At 34.1% G+C, this 20,216-nt stretch overlaps 1 pseudogene; it reads left to right on the plus strand.

Moving 5' to 3' along the window:
• LOC121041892 (ADP/ATP translocase 2-like) overlaps positions 1 to 2,145 on the plus strand; it is a 42,599-nt pseudogene extending 40,454 nt beyond the window's left edge.
• The last annotated feature ends 18,071 nt before the right edge of the window (positions 2,146 to 20,216 follow it).

Below are 20,216 nucleotides of genomic sequence, written 5' to 3' on the forward strand. Positions count from 1 at the left end.
GACACATTTTACGACCTTCTTGTGCTACTTTCACTGTTTAAATGTTTCTTAGCACTAGTTACAATGTTTTTTCTTCCAAACCAGCCAGTTCCATAACCTGAGCACTGGTGACATTCTGTTCTCACATCTAAATATCATATGTCTTCGTTGCTATGTGTTTACTCTGTAAAATGTGTCCTACTCTGAAATATAGTGTCCTTCCCATGAAATCTGAAACTTACATAATAGGTGGTTTATGAGTTAAATAGGTTAGGACAGAGAATGCTTTTGGAGTAAGGAAAGGAGGTCAGAAAATGTAAAGAAACCAGGTCAGATCATGAAGACGCAATTTCTGATATAAAGTCTATTACTTACATTTTCATCCTTATCGTCCACTACAAAGTACTAACATATAATCAGGGACTTATTTCATAGACTCCCAGTGTCTCCTAGTTTACTAACTTCTTTGTTAGTAAACTTTCATATTAAAGTTTGTAAACTTTCATATTAAAATGTCTTTTATTGAAACCCTATTTTTTCACAACCATTAATATTTGTACTGCTTTTCCACCATTTGCGTGGGTATCATCAGATCTGTATAACTTCGCATTCACACAGGAATTCTCAATTTTGATAAACCACTCCCAGTTCTTTGAAAATCATGATCAGGGGAGATGTGGCCATATAATAGCTTCATGATGATGACTTTATTCTCTCTCTTAGGATAAACCACTACATACTATTTTCTTCTCCCCATCTTACCTAATATTTTTGTACAGACTTTCAGGTAGTCCAGTGTTCATAAGTTTCAGAATCTATGCATGTGGAAAATATAGTTGTGCATAAAGTGTCCATATTGTTTTATTATGATGATACTAAACAAAATCATTTGTCATATGCAATGGGAAAAAAAAAGTCTTTTATTTCAAATGGTCATAATATTAGGCTGGAAGGAAAAAAAAGGGAAGAAGAAGGACTAAAACTTACTGAGAACCAAGTGCTGTGCATGGGTGTTCCAGGGCTTTATGTGTTTGAGATCATTTAATCCAACAGGAACTCTATTTGACTGTTTTAATATATGGACCATGGGTGGTACATATCCATTGTTAACTAAATCTGAGGTTCTTTGCTCTCCCTCGAATTGAAAGATTTAACTTATTCTTGCTTTCTTACATATTGAGGGAAAAAAAATCTCAATGTAACTTTACACCTGTTAAAATTGTTTACATTGGAGCCCAGAGCCCCAGAGCCCCAGCAGGTTGCTACTGGAGTCCCAGCTGTCACCCATCTCTTCTTTCCTTTCAACCTGACAGATGGCGCTGCACTCTGTCCTTCACTAAAGAGCTCTTGGTGGGTAGAGGGGCTGCAGTAGTGCCCACCGAGGGAGTGAAGCTGCTGCTGCAGGTGCAGTATGCAAGCAAGCAAATCGTCACAGATAAGCAATACAAGTGTATTGTAGGCTGTGTGGTTCACATCCCCAGGGAGCAGATGGTGTCCTTCTGGCCTGGTAACCTGGCCAATGTCATCAGCTACTTCTCCACCCAGCCTCTCAATTTTGCCCCCAAAGGTAAACATAAGCAGATCTTCCTGGGTGGTGTGGACAAGAAAACCCAGTTTTGGTGCTACTTTGCAGGGAATCTGGCATCAGGTGCTGCCCCTGGGACCGCTTCCTGGTGTTTTGTGTACCCTCTTGATTTTGCCCATACCCGATGTGAGCAAACTTGGAGCTGGAAGGGAATTCAGAGGTCTTGATGACTGCCTGGTTAGGATCTACAAATCTGATGAGATTGAGGGAATGTACCAAGGCTTTAATGTGCTTGTGTAGGGGTATTATCATCTACTCAGCTGCCTACTTTGGTATCTATGACACTGCTTCCAGATCCCAAGAGTACTCGTGTCTTCATCAGCTGGATGATTGCACAATCTGTTACAGTGGTTTCTGGGTTGACTTTCTATCCATTCGACACTGTTCACAGCCACATGATGATGCAGTCAGGGCACAAAGGAACTGGCATCATGTACACAGGCATGCTTGACTGTTGGAAGAAGATTGTTCATCACGAAGGAGTGAAAGCTTTTTCCAAGGGTGCACAGTCCAGTGCTTTCAGAGGAATGGGTGGTGGTTTTGTACTTGTCCTGTATGATGAAATCATGACATTCACCTAAGATACTTTCCAGTTTTTTGTTTTGTTTTTTTTTGTTTTTTTTTTTTTTTACCTCGTGAACATGCATGTTGAATTATCTAACATTCTTGAGCATTCTTGGCATACTGGTGGCAGTCCATTTATCAATGGCCACTGTTTACTGGTTGAAAATGGAAAGCAATAATATTCATATGGCCAGTTTTCTCTTAAAGCCATTTCCATGATGATTGGACTCAATTATATTTTTTTGATTTCAGTCACTCCTAGTAAGTAACTATGAAGAAATAAAAAAAAATCTGAAATATAAAAACAAATAAATAAAATTGCTTACATTGGACATATTTTTTCAACCTCTTTATTACTTTCTATAATTCCTTAGATTTGTTTTCAATTGTCTGTACTCTTAATTCTCCCATATGCTTGGTTAAAAGCGCTTATTCTGAAATATAGAAAAGCACAAGAATATGTACATTGATTTAAACTGTATGACTTCCTTTCACTTTTAACTCTACAGTAATGTTGAGCAGAGCAGCAGTGTGATTTTTTAGTGGCCTATTCCATCCGTAAGTCATTTAGCAGGCTTGAGAAACCATATTAATTCTGTAACTATTCCTGTCAAACAGTAGTATCTACTCTATTTTCATTGAATTAATTTCATTAAAATAAACTCTACTTGCCTAAAGTCAGGAAAAATTTTAGTTGAGTCTCAATACTTTTTCATCTCTTCTACCTCTGAGTTTTTAATAGGCTACTGAAATTAAATGTAATATATAAAGAAATTAAACTCCAAGATGAACACTGTTATTCAGGATTTATAAGGACTTCAATTTTAACACTATATTTGATGCATTTAACATACGGTTAAATCAAAGGTGACTATTTCAAATATGTTCCCATTTTTTTTATATTAAGCCATACATTTTACATGTCATATTCTGTAAACTTCCCAATAACTTTAGAGGAATGCCAGATACAACAAAACAGTTAAATTGACATTTTTTTTAGAAAGGTAGCTACAGAACAATTTATATTTTAATAGGTAGAAAATTAAGCCTACAATACGTTTTTAAACATTGTCATTTCTATGTTTTATGTAAACCTCATATATTACCTATCATTAAGTATATAAGTACATATCATAGCAAATGTTGATATTACATTAAATATTATAATTCATCCCTTTTTTGATATGTAAAATATTTTTCTACATCCGCTTATTATTTGCTAACTTTTAAAGCAAAATGCAGGGGCGCCTGGGTGGCGCAGTCGGTTGAGCATCCGACTTCAGCCAGGTCACGATCTCGCGGTCCGTGAGTTCGAGCCCCGCGTCAGGCTCTGGGCTGATGGCTCGGAGCCTGGAGCCTGTTTCCGATTCTGTGTCTCCCTCTCTCTGCCCCTCCCCCATTCATGCTCTATCTCTCTCTGTCCCAAAAATAAATAAACGTTGAAAAAAAAATTAAAAAAAAAATAAATAAAAAAATAAAGCAAAATGCATTTCCTGGATGATCAAGTAGGAAGACTTTATTGTAATACTATTTAAATATGTATACATATTTAGAGATAAACTTTTAATGCTTATACCATTTATGCACCAACAAAACCAATTTTCAAATTAAAAGGGAGAAATACTGCAAAACCAATAAATTTATAAACTATTTTTATTGATGTGCTGTTTTGCTGAAATGGGCCACTACTAAAAATACAGGGATGGTAGTGACCTCTGTAGCACAGGTTCATGTAACCTGGTCACGCTCACATTTCTGTGTGTTAGGGGCTGGGTCAATTATTGCTCAGTTTTCTGTATTTATACTATGAAAAAAAAAAAAAAAAAACAACCTTAATGTTTCCAAAGTGTCAAAACAATATTCAGCCTTCACCTAGCAGGAATCCCTTGGTGCAGTATAAAGTTAATAACTTTTTCACATTATCTCATGATAATTTAAGTGCTACTCTTTGGTTATTAAAAACAAACAGAATACACACAGAGACACACAAAGGAAGGAAAAACTCAGGGTAGTCAGCCAGATATTCAGATATATATAGGTAAGTTTAGATATAGTTACAGATACAGATATAGATATAGATATAGATGACATAGATATAGATATCTAGATAGAGATAGAGATTAGAGATAGAGATAGATATGTGTAAGAAGCACATATGCTTATCATTAAAATTTTAGAAACTTAAAAATAAATATTCAAAAATTCCTAGACTCAGGGCGACTTCTGTGGACTTCCAGGTACCCATGAACTTTGAGAAACATGCATATCAACATCTTGCTACTTCTAATATTTGTCAACCATGGTGAATATTGAGTTTATTTATACTTAAAGAAAGGCAAAAAAGAGGTATTGGAACTTCATGAATATTTAATGAATAGGTGACCAAATAAAATGTACTCTAAATGTATATTTCACAAAAGTGTTTCTCATGGTGTTTGAATTGAGAGGATATATAAATATCTAAGTCAGAAAATGAATATTGATTAATAAAATCCTTTTTTAAGTTTATTTATTTTGACAGAGAGAGAGACAGAGAGTTCATGAGTGGGGAGGGTCAGAGAGAGAGAATCCCAAGCAGACTCCATGCTGTCAGCACAGAGCCTGATGCAGGGCTCCAACTCATGAGACCTTGAGATCATTTCCTGAGCCAAAATCAAAAGTGGAAGATGAATGAAACACATTATTATAGGGGCACCTGGGTGGCTCAGTTGGTTGGGCGTGCGACTTCAGCTCAGGTCATGATTTCACAGTCTGTGAGTTCGAACCCCGTGGCAGGCTCTGTGCTGACAGCTCAGAGCCTGGAGCCTGCTTCGGATTCTGTGTCTCCCTCTCGCTCTGCCCCTCCCCTGCTCATGCTCTGTCTCTCTCTGTCTCAAAAATAAATAAGAACATTTCAAAAATTAAAAAAGAAATAAATTACTATAATAGAACTGTTGAAAGACATAGCACTGAGACAAATGGATGCAAGAAACTGTGTGCGTGTGTTATGAGCATCTCTGCTTCATATTGGTTTCACTTTTGTGTCTCCATTATCCTTAGTTTGTTGACTGCATATCTTGAATTTTCTACCCAGTCCCAATTTCAAAAAATACATTTCCAAACATGCGCCAGTTGTAGTTCTTGCTGTGGGATGTTTCAAATATTTTTTACCACAGCATCATTAAAAAAAAACAAAAACAGAAACAAAAAAAACACATAAATTCCAGCAAAACACTTTAAATTTCTCTTCATTCAAATACATAGCAAATGATCTCTCTAAATCCTTAGGAAACATTTAACCCAACAGTTAAAAAAAAAGTTTCAACTTGAATGCGAAACCGTGCCCAGGTTCAAACAATTCAGGAAGTCCCTGGGTTGTGGACAGAAGACAGAAATGCAAGAGGCAAACAGCTGAGAAAAAGAAGGCATGTCTGCCAAAAAATGACATCAAATAAGTGAATGATATTCTAAATCTTCCAGTATGAAAAGTGTTGTTATTTTAAATGCTAACACTAGTTATTAAATATCAGATTTGAATCAGGCACATTAACAAAGACTACAAGTAACTTATGTATAGGTATATTGGCAAATTTTATGCCATCATTTATATATACTGTACGCATACGGGTAGTTAATTTTGTTATGGAAGTTAACCATATTAAGTAAATAAATGTTTGTATATCTTAAAGATATTTTGTGTCATTGATATTGATATAGCAGATATATTCATAATAACTAATAGTAAATAATAAAACTTTTCTGTAAAGCAGTAAAATTGATATGCTCAATTAAATGTTAGGTTATCATTTGATGACATATTTTTCTTTTATAATTTTTCTCACTTACTGACTCCAGAGAGGAAGATGAAGGAGATTTTATATCTGATGGGAGTCACTGATAAAGTTATTCAAAAATATTTGTCAACTAGCAGCACTTTACGTACTGGAAAATTCAGCGATGCTTCTGTAACAATATTGTGGGACTGTCCTTTGGGTACAGACTAATATGAACTCTGTCTAACATTGGACATATAGCAAAAAACGCTTATTTTGCCATGGAAATAAATGACATTGAGAGGCTACGCTAAGTAGGTCTCAAGCTGAATTAAGAGAATAAAATTCACTCTCTATTTATGTACCATGGCCATTGCTGGCCAAGAATTGACTAGGTGAGCAGAAAGAATGGAAAGTTATAGCACAGGCCACGCAGAGAGGTAGTCAAGTACAAATACTCCAATACGTAAGCCTGCCTTATCACATAGTAGTGAACTTGAACAAGTTACTCAGCCTTTCTTCTTCCTCGTATACAAGTTGGGGAAAATAAGTTCTCACCTAAGAAGTTGTTTGAAAGACTTAATTAATACATTCTAAAAAATACTCTGAACTATACCTGACACATAATGCATGCTACATATTATTTCTGGTGACAAGCAATCATAATTCTATGAACTATGTTTGATAACTTTCCATTAATTATAGGCCTTGCATTGAAAAATAATCAACTTTTAAATGAAGTATTTTCCTTAATGAGCCTTTTACTATGCAACCTGGATTCGATTTGAACATAGCTAAGAGTAAACTTACTTTGTAAATATAACTATATTATATTTATTTTGCATAATGATTTTATTTATTTTTTTTTATTAAAAAATTTTTTTTTCAACGTATTTATTTATTTTTGGGACAGAGAGAGACAGAGCATGAGCGGGGGAGGGGCAGAGAGAGAGGGAGACACAGAATCGGAAACAGGCTCCAGGCTCCAAGCCATCAGCCCAGAGCCTGACGCGGGGCTCGAACTCACGGACCGCGAGATCGTGACCTGGCTGAAGTCGGACGCTTAACCGACTGCGCCACCCAGGCGCCCCTGCATAATGATTTTAAAGATATGCATGCTAAATTAAGCTGTTACATTATAAAAACAGCAATCTTTACCATAGATATACTTGCTGCCCACTTGTATCATAAATGTAATATATTCTACATTCATAGCTCTTCTGAAATGTGGTATCAGAGAATAAGCATTGCAGGTGACAAAATAAACCTGGTATCTTTGTGTTTGCTTAATGCTATAATTTACTATAATTTTTTCTAAAGGAAACAATTAGGGGGCTATTTATTTTTTATATAAAATTCCATGACTGGCTATGGATAATTTGTATTGTATTTATTCTATATACAATGTAAATCTTCAGCTGTGAAAGTGTATACTCTTTCAGAAATGAAACCCATGAATTTACCAGGCTTTCACTGACCTTGACTTCATTTTTTTTTTTTGGGGGGGGAAGAAAATAATCACCTGCATGTTTCTGAGAAGAGTTAATACAATGAGACAGAAGCAGTACTATCCAGGAGGAATTATATTCCAGATTATATTAATCACTGTCTACATCCTCTCAACTTTGTGACACAGAAATCAAGGACAAAAAGGCCGAGGATTAAAACAGAAACATTGTTGCAAAAGTGGCAACATATATTTTCTGAAAACTGTGATCATAACTCATTTGAAATCAATTTGCGATTTAAACATGTTTTAACAATGGAGTATTTAGCTCTTAAAAAGAAATTAGTTTAGGGAGAAATTTAAGGCTACATGGCCATTATTTGCAATTAAATTTCAACACTAGCATGTTTTTTTCAAGAACATTCTTCTAAAACAGTATATTTTCTGAAAAAAATCAATAAAGTTAAATAGCATTTTTCATTTACATTTGTTTTTGACAGTATAACAAGCATGGGATAGTTGCTATTGCATAGTATTTTTTAGTGGAAAATGTTAAGAAGCATCATGGTTATAGTCAGCATAGGAAGCTCATTTTGTGACTTATAAGTCACAAAACATCACTAACGTTTGTTATCTTATAATGCAATAAAAATTACAGAATAATTTTCATTGTTAATATGTGAGCAAATTTTGAAAATAAACTTTTTACAACTTCCAAAATATTATTTCCCAAACTATTGCTATTACTTTTTTCTTCTTTTTTATTTATTTTTTTTTTTTAATTTTTTTTTCAACGTTTATTTTTTATTTTTGGGACAGAGAGAGACAGAGCATGAACGGGGGAGGGGCAGAGAGAGAGGGAGACACAGAATCGGAAACAGGCTCCAGGCTCTGAGCCATCAGCCCAGAGCTTGACGCGGGGCTCGAACTCACGGACCGCGAGATCGTGACCTGGCTGAAGTCGGACGCTTAACCGACTGCGCCACCCAGGCGCCCCATTTTTTCTTCTTTTTTAATGTTTACTTATTTTTTGAATAGAGACAGACTGTGAGCAGAGGAGGGGCAGAGAGAGAGAGAGAGAGAGAGAGAGAGAGAGAGAGTCTGAAGCAGGCTCCAGGCTCTGAGCTGTCAGCACAGATGCTGAAGCGGGGCTCAAACTCACAAACCATGAGATCATGACCTGGGCCAAAGTCAGATGCTCAACCAACTGAGCCACCAGGTGCCCCTAGTATTATTTTTTCTAGGAGAACACATTTGAGAGTTAGTACATCTGAATGTAGAAACAAAACTATCCCATACTAAACACACCTCACACCTTTACTCCATGGGGGAAACTCGCTCCAATTGTATATTTCAGGTGCAGATAATAAATATTTAAGTATTAAAATAACGATTTATTTTGGTATGAAAGAAAATATAAATGCTAACTACTTAGTGCAGTCTTATATTGAAATAATGGTGGTTTTGTTTTTCTATCATATGCTATATTCCACAGAAGTTCTTGTATTACTTTCCCTTGCTGTAAAAACTATGAGGGGCACCTGGGTGGCTCAGTCAGTTAAGCCCCCCATCTGGGCTCAGGTCATGATCTCACGGTTCGCCTGTTCAAGCCCCGCATCTGGCTCTGTGCTAAAACCTCAGAGCCTGGAGCCTGCTTCGGATTCTGTGACTCCCTCTGTCTGGCCCTTCCTGGCTCACATTCTCTCTCTCTCTCTCTCTCTCTCTCTCTCTCTCTCTCCCTCTCTCCCCCTCTCTCTCTCCCCCCCAAAAATAAATAAATATTAAAAAATTTAAAAACTATGAGAGAAATTATATTGATCATTTTTTTTTACCTCAGTACAAAACAAACCCCAAAATCTTTAATGAAAAATTAAGAATTGATTTCAAGTACAGTGCATTTCTACTGCATTAACCCTCATTTCATTTTAGTGTTTAATTCCCTTCCCTTTTCCGTGTTTTCCATTCTTTGATTCTCTCTCAACTGCATTTTGTTACCAGGAGATTGGTATTCCTTCTGTGGTCTTGATTCTCAAATTAAAATGACAGCTTTAACTCTTTAAGCTTTAGTTATATTGGCTTAGGGACTTCATTATTGCTATTATAGTCTCTGTAAGTGAAAATGTAATGTTTGTTATTATCACAAAAGTTGTAAGCACAATAGAAAAGGGTGTTTCTGAAAAAAGAAAAGTGTAAATCATTACCCTACTTCATATGTTTTCTTCTTCATAAACGGACACAGGAGTATATGACTTGAATCACAAAAACACCGTTTGCTAGGTTTCAGTTAGTGTCTGGAGAAATAATAACGGATTGTCTTTTCCAAGGAGGAAACTTGCAATGCTGAGCATTTCTTTAAACAAGTTGTAAATAGCTGTGATTTTTTTCTTGGATCAGAAACACAGGAATGGCCACACATGCACACAGAAACACACAGACACACATGTCCACAATATGCCACAATGGTTTCTTTTAAATAATGCAGCTGATTATTATTTTGTGTGTGTGCAACTGAGAATGTAGAGAAAGAAAAGACTCTAAAATCTAATGTGCATTCCTTATGTATAACTTACAAGTTTGTTCCCCAGGTGACAGTGTCATCTATACTTGGTAAAGCAATTTAGATTCGCTGTAATTTGTATAGCTGTGTCAATTTATTTGTTTGATATTCAAATGCGATGCTATGCTCAGCTTGAAATACTATTTTTATATTTTCCCATCAGCCATTTTTGGATGTGACTTCATATGCTTGTACATAAGATTTAATTCTCCATTATTTAGTTTTAAATGAATAATTCATGTAATTCAAAATTCTACTCACAAAAAGCATAACCATGTATGCATGTAACTATGTATATGTGGTTATAAATATGTTATGTAGTTTATACATGTATTTATAAAATATGAAAATAAAGGTGAAAAAGGTCACCCATTATCTCTGACATGTAAAATATCTAAAAATACCATCAACAATAAAATGATCCTCAATATATAAACCCTGAAAGCAATAACCTCTTTTTTGCCCTTTTCCCTGCCTTTACAAGTTTGGAACATCTGGGGATTCAACTGAAGTGCTAGGAAGGCTTTGAAAAACTCTGTTCTTATTAACACCTGATTTTTGACCTTGAGGTTCTCCTCTCTTCTCTTTCTATGAATTCTGTCACACATCCAGAGTATATTTCTAATATAACACTGTCTTTGAAATATACTAATAAAAATATCAGAAAATTAGTCTTTTAAAAATTAAATTCCATGCTTCCAAGGTTGCTAACAATGAAATGATGGAAGCCACTAAAATGATAGGTTTAACAAGTTATGTTTTTGAGTGAATTCCTAGCAATGAAGTGTCATATGTTTCTAAATTATTCTAAGGTAATCTAAGAAATTTATATGAGGATGATTCAAAGAAGAATTTCTATAAATAAAAAAAAATAATTATTTGATAAAGTTCAGAGTCCAGAGGGCTAACCATTACACGATGGGACCCACCTAAAATTTGGTAAATTTCAAAAACATCTGTACCTAAGGGTTTAATCATTTGTTTTGATGGTATTTGCTTCCCAAAATGGCCAATCTCCCCAAATAAAAAGCAAAATAAAACATGTAGTGATGTAAGAAAAAAAGTCAATTATGCTCTTTGTAGATCAATTGAATAAGTTTTTATGACATTTAACATTAGAAAAAAGATAAAAAAAAATAGTTCCACCATGAATATACCTTATTTCCTAATGCGGTCACACATTTTTTTTCTGTTTACTTCAATTTATTTAATTTACTGGTATATATATTTTTATTAAATCCTTTAAATATAATCTTAATTTAACAGAAGCAATCCCAATAAATTCTCCTCCTGAACTATCTTCTTAGTTCCCATCTGTTTCCTTCATAATATTACAGTTTAAATCTCCTTGAGGACCAAATTCCAGTCTCAGTCCTTAGATATTTATATATTTAATGGTTGACTTGCGAAATGAATGAATATTATGTAATTATTTACTATGACTGACTCATAAAAAATATATTTAAGCTGAGGTTCTTTGCCTTTTACACTCAGGCTTCTCTGACGAGTAGGTATCGAGAGGGATCATTAATCGACCAATGGTTGCCTGGATACACATTGCACACTGTCAAAAAAATACTTTTAAACATATTCCTTTTCAATTCCTCTGCTTTTAGCCACTTTAGTGAAAGTGGCTTAACTAAAAAGCAAGCTTTTCAAATATTTATTTGAGTACACGAGAAACCATATAAAGTTCAAGAGTATCCCTGTGTTCTCATAGATTCTATTTTGAAGACAAAATTCTCAACTAGGTATTTTCTTTGATTCTGTAACTTCAACCCTTGCTATCAGGAAAAGTTTCCCATTCTCAATTATCTACGTGTATGTGTTTTCTACATAGAGAAGATTATCTTCCTAATAGAGAATAGGTATACCAAAATTAATTTTGAGTGTATCAGAGCTACTTCAAACTCTCCCCCAAATTCTCTCTCTCTCTTTCTCACTCTTCCTTTTTTTTTTTTTTGAGTATAGTTATAGGTGATGTTACATTAACTTCAGTGTGCAACATAATGATTCAACTACTGTGTACAATATTCTATGCTTACCACCAGTGTAGATACTGTCTTTCACCATGTAACAGTACTACAACACCATTGACTATATTCATTTCATAACTGGAAGCCCACTCTCTCTTAATTTACAACTGGAACATTCAAGCCAACATTTCCAGAAACCTTATGAGGAGATTGACCTTTATCCTGATAAAATTCTCCAAAATCTAGAACATTGTGTTACAAATTAACTAACATTAATAAAGTAAAGAACAGAAGCAAGCTTTAAGAAGTAACACGATGTATTCATTTGGGGACAACTTGAGATATCCTCAAGTTTTCAAATTGGAAATATCCAACAGACTTTTAGAAATACATTTTTTTCCATAACTGTGTTTAGTGACTGCTCTCTGGTGGATACTACTGTGCAGTAAAAAAGATTCTCGTACTTTGCTCCTCACCTGGTATGTCCATTGACATACTCTTCTCTATGTTTTAAGTTTGCTTTTCTCAGTCTGCTATAAAGTAAGCCAAGACATTTCCCCCTGCCTGTAAGGCCAAGTTTATCCATAGCTTGAGTGATTTCTCTTTCCAAACAGAGTAGATAATCTGCAGCTATACCCAAAGGTGTGCCCAAATGGAAGATTTCCCTGTACTACCCTCATTCAGGATCCCCCATAGCTGGGGCTGCAGTGTGTACAGTAAATTTTCAGCTTGCACCAGCATACTTTTCCAAACCAGTTAGGTCTCTGCCCTAAATTAATAAGACCATGGATATCTGCTTTTTGTTTGTTTTTCAAGTCGTCAGAGAATCAGAAGAACACACACATTCACCTATCACCAAGGGCTGATAATTTCAGAAGGACATCTGGGTTTTGATGTTCAGATATAACTATTTCAATGGTTCTCAGGAATAAATTTGAACATAAAACCCCTTCACAACATCATTGTGAACTAATATGAGTTTAATCTACAACATGTGTCAAAAAAAAAAAAAAGGAAATTGGAATTCTGGGACAAAATTTTAGCTATATTTAATTGGATTATGGAAGTAAAACATTTCCAGAAACAATTGAATTGTTCATGTGATTGCTGTACTGAAATATTTCTTTATATAATAATATCTTTTTCATGGTAGTAAATTATACAGATTTAATATATTGAATTTCTTATGTTTTTTCACCAACTTGACACACTGTAACAGTTCATTTCTCATAAAAAATGAATTCATAAAAAGAAAATATTTATTATGAAAATAAAATTTTAAGTCTAAGGGGTGTTTTCCTGCTGGTACTTCAACATCAATCCAACATCCACCATAGTGATATAGTATTCTGGTAAATCATTTCAGAGATACCATTGTGATGATATATTTTGACTCACATATACATCATCATGGTCATCAAGATGCTTTATTAGTATCATATATCACCAAAATGATGGGGCATTGATGATGTAGAATTTCTCAGTCAAATACTGATGACAAAAGTAATCTCTCCTGGAGAAATGCTCTGTAACTTCATTCCTGAAAAGTTTATAAATATGCCATCTACCTTTCCTACCCTGTCTCAGTAATATGCTTTCAAAAATAGAAACCGTATGTAATTTTTTTTTTTTTTTTGAGGAACAAAGCTGAATTTTGCAATGAAACATGCATGGGGTTTTCTTATTATTACGTTCTCCCACATTGACTAATCTGAACTTTTTTCATTCATTCTAAATTCACATAGTTTTATGATATTTTCGCCCATCAACAGGCTTACTTGTCTCCTTATATCAATAAATTGAAAGGAATCTGTCACAGGTTATGTTACTGTAAAGAGGAAATGCAGTGGTTCAAAAAATATACAAATGTATTTCTTCTGTGTACGGTGTAAGATACCTGAATATTCTAGGATAGATATGTGTGTTCTACTATATAATGTAATTTTGCATCCAGATTACTTCTGACTTGCCCTGTTATCCTCTAGGGCATATTCTTTATTTACATGATTAAAACTGTCTTACCACCTACATGTACACTCCGCAGCCCAAGGGAAGGAGAAAAGACAGAATGGAGGGCAAGGTACTTTCCTTGAAAAAGCGATGCAGAATTTCACATCACTGAAGAATAGCCTACATGAAGAAATATAAATGTATGGGGCATAATAATTTCTTGAAATTTTATAAATTTATATTACCTATATTAAGTAATTTATGTATAATATACCTTAGATAAACATCAATTAAGTAAAACTATCAACTACACCTAGAATAATATATAAAAGTATCAATAGACTTTAGGATGTGCATTTGTTACCAAGTTAGCAAATATCATGTTAATTTTAAAGTTGTTCAATAGCACTGCTAGGAATTTATCCAAGGGACACAGGAGTACTGATGCATAGGGGCACTTGTACCCCAATGTTCATAGCAGCACTCTCAACAATAGCCAAATTATGGAAAGAGCCTAAATGTCCATCAACTGATGAATGGATAAAGAAATTGTGGTTTATATACACTATGGAATACTACGTGGCAATGAGAAAAAATGAAATATGGCCTTTTGTAGCAACGTGGATGGAACTGGAGAGTGTGATGCTAAGTGAAATAAGCCATACAGAGAAAGACAGATACCATATGGTTTCACTCTTATGTGGATCCTGAGAAATTTAACAGGAACCCATGGGGGAGGGGAAGGAAAAAAAACAAAAAGAGGTTAGAGTGGGAGAGAGCCAAAGCATAAGAGACTGCTGAGAACTGAGAGCAAACTGAGGGTTGATGGGGGGTGGGAGGGAGGAGAGGGTGGGTGATGGGTATTGAGGAGGGCACCTTTTGGGATGAGCACTGGGTGTTGTATGGAAACCAATTTGACAATAAATTTCATATATAAATAAAAAAAATAAAAAAAATAAAGTTGTTCAAAGCCACCTCATCATATTCATAAATTACATAACATACTGTAAAAAATAAAATATCATGTATGAATATAATTAATTCACTATAGCAGTAATATTGCTATAATCATTGTGGCATTACTATTCCTTCTCTTGTCTTGTTTGTCATAACACCTTTAAATAATTTATTAATATACTTAATCCACAGTCATAAATGTTTACCCTCTCTCCAGCTAGAATGTAATGTAAGTTTTCAGGGTAAGAATTTTGTTTTCAGTGTTGTTATGACTTTTTCACAGTCTAGTGGTTGTCATAGGGCAGATTCTCAATATTTGTTTCAAATGGCATACTTTTCAGAATGTTGTCAATATCTACATTTTAAAGTAAAAATGTTAAATCATTCTTTCACCAAAGTGATGTGACATACAACATTATCCATTTAAAATATATGCAAACAGATTTTTTAACAGTAGACAATTTTATGTTATTCTTTTTGAGTATATATTTCCATTTCACTTATGCCTCAGAATTTTTTTCTAGTTTCATATATCTTAGTGTAAGAAGACTTATTCATGGTGACCAAAGTTTGGCAATGGAAATAGGCAAATGAATATTTTGGTATTTTCAACAATCTTGTGACTTTAAAGTTATATATAAATAGGAACAAATCAGTTGTATTGGATTATTAATATTTACAAATAATTTAATAAAATGATAAGTGTTAAATACTAACAATTATTAGTGTAACTAAGAATTTATTGTAACTCAATCTCTTAATGAGATCAGTGAGATAATTTTTAAAAATCCATGCATTCAGGGTGCCTGGATGACTCAGTCATTTAAGCTTCTGACTCTGGATGTTAGCTAAGGTCAAGATCTCTCAGTTTGTGAATTATAGCCCCACATTTGGACTCTGCATATATATATATATATATATATATATATATATATATATAACAGAATATTACTTAGCCATAAAGAATGAAATCCTGACATTTGCGCATGAATGGATCTACAGAGTATAATGCTAAATGAAATAAGTCAATTAGAGAAAGACAAATATCATATGATTTCACTCATATGTGGAATTTGAGAAACAAAAAAATGAACAAAGCAGAAATAGAGCAGACCAAAAAACAGACTCAACTATAGAGAACAAACGGTTACCTGAGGCAAGGAGGGCGGGGGGATAGGGATTAAAGAGTACACTTACCATGATGAGCACTGTGTAATCTATAGAATTGTTGAATCACTATATTGTATACCTGAACTAATATAGCACTGTATGTTAATATTGGAATTAAAAAAAAAAAGAATCTTAATAAAGAATAAAATGAACAGCAACCCCCCACCCCCCCAAAAAAAGAGACAAACAAAAAACCATACTCTTAAGTATAGGGAACAAATGATGGCTAGGAGAGGAGCGGTGTGTGTGGGGGATGAGTGAAAGGTGAAGGGGATTGAGTATCCTTATCATGATGAGTACTGAGTAACATATAGCATTATTGAATCATTATATTTTACACCTGAAATTAACATAGTGTATGCTAATGACACTAAAATTTTTTTTTTTTATTTAAAAAAAAAATTTTTTTTTTCAACATTTATTTATTTTTTGGGACAGAGAGAGACAGAGCATGAACAGGGGAGGGGCAGAGAGAGAGGGAGACACAGAATCGGAAACAGGCTCCAGGCTCTAGGCTCTGAGCCATCAGCCCAGAGCCCGACGCGGGGCTCGAACTCACTGACCGCGAGATCGTGACCTGGCTGAAGTTGGACGCTTAACCGACTGCGCCACCCAGGCGCCCCTAAAATTTTTAAAAATTAGATTGAGTTTGTAATCAATTTTGTTACTGATTTTCACTTTTATAAAGAGGCGGGTTGTTAAAGAAAAGCCTCTGAATTCTTTAAACTTATCCCAGATTATGATTGAGACATAAAATAGTGACATATCGCAATGATATAAAAACTGAAATCTCTTGGTTTTTAGTTTTTCCTCATTCTTCGTTAAAGATAAAAATTAAAACTTATTGTGTCTATAAAGCATTTGTACCCACTCAGTAGAACTATGAACTTTGTTAATCTCATGTCTTAAAAGGTTCTAACAAGAGTAATAAAAATTTCTGTAATGATTTTTGTTTCAACCCATGGCAACTTCATTGCCCAATTTAGTTAGAAAGAGTTATGGATATAAATTTTAGAAGTTAATATACCTATGATAACACTATGTTTTTGGACAAAATATTTTTATATTCTTTGAACTTTACATATTTTTGTCAAAATATTGTATGTACATATTTATCTTATCCAGTGTACAGAATGAATATGTCTACCACATTATATTAGGAAAGTCAGTGATCAGTCTTGTACCAATCAGCCAAATATGATATACTTTTTGCCAGACAAAAAGGAACATCATTTATGAAATAGATAAAGCTGTTTATATTATAGCATGAAATGACACAAATACAATGAAATATTACTCATAGGAATTAAATCATAATTAACTCAAGTTTAACAGTAGTTTTATTAACATAAATACATATTGTTTGTCACTACAAAATAGCCAAAAACTTATAATGCATAACTAATATTATAAGATATTTATAAAATAATAATTAGGATATAAGGCATGTTATTACTTTAGTAGTAGTTACTTTAGACATGAGTATGTTGATGTCTGGTATTCTGATTTAAAAATACAGATCAGTGATAAAAATTCAGTTATAATTCCATTAATTTCATGAGACATCATGAAATTCTTTACAGCAATTAAGGAAAGATGAAGGTCTATACTATTTTAGATTAACATCTTTAACTGTTAATTTGTAGTTTTGTTATTAGAAGTTAAAATACAGTAAAAATTTAGAAATAAAATGAGATTAGACTGTAATTGGAATAAATATTTCAGAATTTGATTTGGGTAAGTGGATTATAAGTACCATTGTAAATATTGAGCATATTACATGTAATAGAAAGTATATAAAATCATAACCTTGACTCATAGCCAATATAACAAAAAACTGTAGTTTTGAAAACATTCAGTTACATTCAGTTGTGTCAGTGTCACTGCACTGAATTTCTTCTGCTGTTTGTAGATACTTTTATTTCAGCAGTTATAGCTGAGGAGAGAATTTCTTATGTTTAAATTTCTTATGTTTGTGGAAGAAATAGCACTTTTAAAAAAAGTCAGTGCTGTCTTTACTTTGTTCTCAGTCTTTCATAAGGGCAATATGTTACTTGACAATATTTAGGAAATGGAACATGTAAAATCCCCCACTGTCCATATTCTGTATAAGATTGAATTTAGCAGTGTAGAAGGTGAAGTACCCCATTTCTAACACCATGCTTATATAGAAAAGTTTCAGAGTTGTTTACTGTGCCTTGATTAACCATAAAAGGAGTCTTCTCTGAAAATAATATTTCCTGTTGCGCTTTTTGCTTGATTCCCTGGAAGTTTTTATATACGGAGTAATGTACCACACTAAGATTGATGCCAGGTGAGAAGTATGCTTTTGTTTTGTAAAGTGGGAGACAGTTTGCAAAAGTGGATATGGCAAAGGACCGCTAGTACACGGTAAATATAGGCAGATTTCTTTAAGATTATTAGTACACTGTTATTTTTGGAAAACTTGTGTAGCCCCCACAAGTAGGGCTACCTGTTTGAAGATCAATGTCTTCAGTAAACCTGTATTTAACTTGACAGTGGTCAGGCTTGCTTGTTTCGCTTCTTAGTTAATAATTCGTTAACTATTTAATGAGTCAACTTACATTGATTATCTTATTAGTTTCACAAATTCTATTTATTTTCAGAAAGTAGGAAACAAGCTTGATCTGGATTTGAGCCTAGGACAAGGTAAACTGACCTTGAAAAGAGAATGGCTAGACGTTGGGGCAAATAAGAGGAAACAGCAGTCAGTATCTATCACAGCTGAGGTTAGCTATTTCCCATTTAACAGTTTATCAAATTACTCTTGGTTTTCTTAAATTCTCTAAAGGCTGGTTGTCTTTTCTCTAAGTGTGATAGAGAAGCAATAGAAAGTGCAAAATGGGTATGAAATGAATAAAAAAAGGTGTGCTGGGAGAGTAAATTTTCCCAATTCCTACAGTTTCAAAAATTTTGAAAGGTCTTCACAAAATGAACAAATATTAGTCACCTGAAGATACAATCTTGAAAAAGGCCTTTCTTTATTGAAATACAGATATTTTAAATAATTTTCTTAATTCATAGCTTAGTTTTTTCACCATTCAGGAATCAGATTGAATTATAGGAAGTAAATCCTCAAATATAGATTTAGTAACAATTACCATCAAAGTAAAAAAAAAATCTGCTGTCTTCTCTAAATGGCATACAATCTAGAAAAAGAGATCTATTTTATTTTTTTTTTAATTTTTTTTTTCAACGTTTATTTATTTTTGCGACAGAGAGTGACAGAGCATGAACGGGGGAGGGGCAGAGAGAGAGGGAGACACAGAATTGGAAACAGGCTCCAGGCTCTGAGCCATCAGCCCAGAGCCTGACGCGGGGCTCGAACTCACGGACCGCGAGATCGTGACCTGGCTGAAGTCGGACGCTTAACCGACTGCGCCACCCAGGCGCCCCAAAAGAGATCTATTTTAAATAGCAACTTTTAAAAAAAATATTCATTTGAATTCAAGTTATTTAACACCTGAAAGACTCTACCAAAAACTGATAGAACTGATACATGAATTCAGCAAAGTCACAGGGTGTAAAATCAATGTACAGAAATCAACTGCATTCTTATACACCAATAATAAAGAAGCGGAAAAAGAAATCAAGGAATTTATCACACTTACAATTGCACCAACACCATAAGATACGTAGGAATAAACTTAACCAAACAGTTAAAATAGCTGAATGCTAAACACTATAGAAATCTTATAAAAGAAATTGAAGAAGACACGAAGAAATGAGAAGACATTCCATGCTCATGGATTGGAAGGAAAATACTGTTAAAATGACTATACTATCCGAAGCAATCTACATATTCAATGCAATCCTTATCAACATAACACTAGCATTCTTCACAGAGCTAGAACAAACAATTCTAAAATTTATATGGAACCAGGAAAGACCCCAAATAGCCTAAGCAATCTTGAAGAAGAAAAGCAAAGCTGGAGGCATCACAATTCAGGACTTCAATCTGTATTCTAAAGCTGTAATCATTAAGACAGTATGGTACTGGCATAAAAACAGACACATAGATTGATAGAACAGAATTGAGAACCCAGAAATGGACCCCCAAATGTATGACTAGTTAATCTTTGGCTAACCAGGGAAAAATATCCAATGGGAAAAAGACAGTCCCTTCAGCCAGTGGTGCAAGGAAAACTGGACAATGACATGTAGAAGAATGAAAATGGACCACTTTCTTACACTATACACAAGAATAAAATCAAAATGGATGAGACTTAAATGTGAGATGAGATATAAACAACTTTTG

This window comes from Herpailurus yagouaroundi, unplaced genomic scaffold (genome assembly GCF_014898765.1).
Source record: "Herpailurus yagouaroundi ecotype Mexico unplaced genomic scaffold, PumYag 28, whole genome shotgun sequence".
Lineage (NCBI taxonomy): Eukaryota > Metazoa > Chordata > Mammalia > Carnivora > Felidae > Herpailurus > Herpailurus yagouaroundi.